Source organism: Otolemur garnettii, unplaced genomic scaffold (genome assembly GCF_000181295.1).
Source record: "Otolemur garnettii isolate 467f Iridium unplaced genomic scaffold, OtoGar3 scaffold00230, whole genome shotgun sequence".
Classification (NCBI taxonomy): domain Eukaryota; kingdom Metazoa; phylum Chordata; class Mammalia; order Primates; family Galagidae; genus Otolemur; species Otolemur garnettii.
In genome coordinates this window covers 1,237,109-1,240,039 of record NW_003852625.1, presented here as the reverse complement: position 1 = coordinate 1,240,039, position 2,931 = coordinate 1,237,109, and the positions used below count along the sequence as shown (strand labels likewise).

Genomic DNA, 2,931 nt, shown 5'->3' with positions numbered 1-2,931 from the left:
TGAAGGCTGTGTTGACCAGTTTGATGGAAGTATTTCAGATTGCATGTGAAAACCCTACACTGTACCCCAGAAGTGCATTAATGTACATAGTTACCATTCAATAAAAATAAATAAATCAATCAATAAATAAATAAATAAAGAAAACCGATGAATTCTAATCTTAGCATTTTGGAAATAGGGCAAACTGTAGTTTGATTCCCTCCTGCCTAAATGATGTCTGAGAATTTAGAGTAAAATGCTTCCCAAAGATTAGAGTTTGCAGTGATTTATATAATTTTGATAACAAGATAGGTCTCCAGGATTTTTAAACCCGAAGTTTTAAAGGGTTTCATCTTTAAACCTAAAGTAGTTAATAAAATGAACAGTGCCTAGAGGAATGATTAGTTTTCTGGTCTAGAGAATTCTGGAATATGCAAAACATGGGCCTATAAATCTTGGAGAAATAGTGTTTAGTCTGCAATTGGCTTTGTGTCTGTTACTCAGTGAAATCAAAGGAAATGTGATCACAGTAGCAATAAATAGAGAAAGACTAATTACTAATATTCTTATTCCATTTCATTAAAATATGAGTAAGCTTTTTTCTCAACCTATTCCACAGATTATCAGTTAACAAGATTATGTTGTAATTAGACATGATCGAGCATGCGTGTGCATTTTTTTTTTAACTCGGAAGCTTAGTGAACCATCAAAGCAGTTGTGTTTTGTTCACACCTTCCTTAAAATGGTATTGGTATGTTCTATAAGCAATTGAGAATAGATACTGTATTCATAAATATTAACCAGTGGTGGTAGAGCTTGCAGACACTGTCATAAAAAGTTGTAAGAGTGTACAAAGGGGCTGAATTACTTACTGCAGAGTGGTGTCAGAACAAAAATATTATTTGACCTTATACTATAGTAATGTTCAAAATGCTTTATATTTAACATATTTTGTAAATTTTGTGATTGGGGAAATAGTATTTTTTTTAAAGAAAAATTTTTTGAAAAGGAAGGATTGTTGGTCAAGATGGACCTGCTTTTGGCAACAGGGACAGACTTGGGAGACAGAGACTATATAAAGTCTTTATTTTTCCTTCAGCATCACCTACTAAATGATTCATTATTTTTCCTTTGATTTATCGTACTGCATTTATCATTTATTAAATTTCCATTTATCCAGGTGTCTATCTCTGAGATCTCTATTTTGTTCTGTCAGTCTATTTGATTAGTGGCACTAATATAGATTTTTTTTAAGAAGTAAAAAAGTTATTATGGCCCCTTCTTCATCTTCCTTAAGGTTGGCATAGCAATTTGTGGACCTTTATTCAAATATATATGTTTTAGTACATTTAGTGACTTAAAAATTTCAGTGGAATTTTGGTTGAGATTACACTCAATCTGATGTATTTATGCTGTCATTCCATTTAAGAGCATGGAATATGTCTCTATTCAGCTCATGTTTATTTGCTATTAGAGTTTTGTTATTTTATTCATAGAGGTCTTAGATTTTCTTGATTAATTCCTAGATATTTTATTATTTTGAGACAATTGTGAATGATATCTTGTTTTAAATTATATTTTTAAATGGTTATTGCTAGCATGAGTTAAATGTTATTATTGATTTCATATCTGGAGATTTTGCTGACTTGTTCTTAGTTTTAATGATTTGTTGATTCTAGTGATTCATCTACCTAAATGATTATATAATTTTCAAGTAATAATGGTTTTAAGCTTGTCCTTCTAGTCCTTAAACATCTTATTTATTTATAATATTGGCCAACTGCAATACTATGTTAAACTGTGGTGACAACTGGCTTCTGTGTCCCCTTCTTAGTCTTAATAGACATGTAGTTAATATTATAATTTTAAGTATAATATTTCCTGTAGGTTTTTAAACATTTATCAAGTATTCTACATGCAATCATGGCACAGGAAGAGGCAGATGTTAGAGACTACAATTTGAGAAGCAGAAAGCAATCAAGGCCAAATAGCTGCTAGTCAATAGGAAGTATGAATATTTGGATGATACAGTAGATGTCCAGTTACATGTATGGGGAGATACTCTGCAGGAAGCATTTGAGCAATGTGCAATGGCTGTATTTGGTTACATGATAGATAACAGAGACTGTGTACCCCCCGCCAGACAATAGAGGTAGAAATGCAAAATGATTTACAGTCTCTTCTGTTTTACTTTTTGGATGAATGGCTTTATAAGTTCAGTGCTGATGAACTTTTCATACCTTAGGAAGTGAAAGTACTTAATATTGATCAAAAAAAATTCAAATTATGGTCAGTTGGGTGGGGAGAAGAATTTTCATTGTCTAAGCAACCTCAGAGAACAGAAGTCAAAGCAATAACATATTCAATAATGCAGGTCTATAATGAAGAGAAGCCAAAAGTTTTTGTGATCATTAACATTTAAGACACCAAATAAGATGAGAAAATTAAAAGATTCCTTTGCAGAACTATTTTTTTCTCTTCCTTTTGAGAAGATACTATGATTTAAATTCTATGTTTTCTTTTGATATATGGAAATTTGCAGAACAAAAGTTTTTACCTTAAAGTGTGACTTTCAGAAATGGAAAAACAGGGCCACAGCCTTGGTCTGTGTTCCCCAAATATTCGTACTTTAAAGAATTCTTCAGTTCTTGAGCAGCGGTTATGGTCCTTCATTTGTTAATTCCTTGCCATCTCAGCAGGTGCCTCTTGCCCTTCCAGTGAAATGGAAGCCCTCCAGCCTGGTCCTAGAATGGATGGATCACTGATGTACTTAGAAGCCTGGGGCTGAATCCAGTTCTAAAAAAGTATAATTTGAGAAAATATATTCCTACATCTAGAATTTTACTTTTCTTCCAAGTTGGTTAAGACATATGTTATCTATATGTATGGTAAAGGAGGTCATACTTTAGGTTGCTATAAGACAGAGCTATCCTATATTCTAGTTTTCTTAGA

General features: G+C 32.3%; 1 pseudogene; it reads left to right on the top strand.

Annotated features, from left to right (window-relative positions):
• The first annotated feature begins 1,902 nt into the window (after window positions 1-1,902).
• On the top strand, window positions 1,903-2,361 carry LOC100955823 (annotated as a pseudogene).
• The last annotated feature ends 570 nt before the right edge of the window (window positions 2,362-2,931 follow it).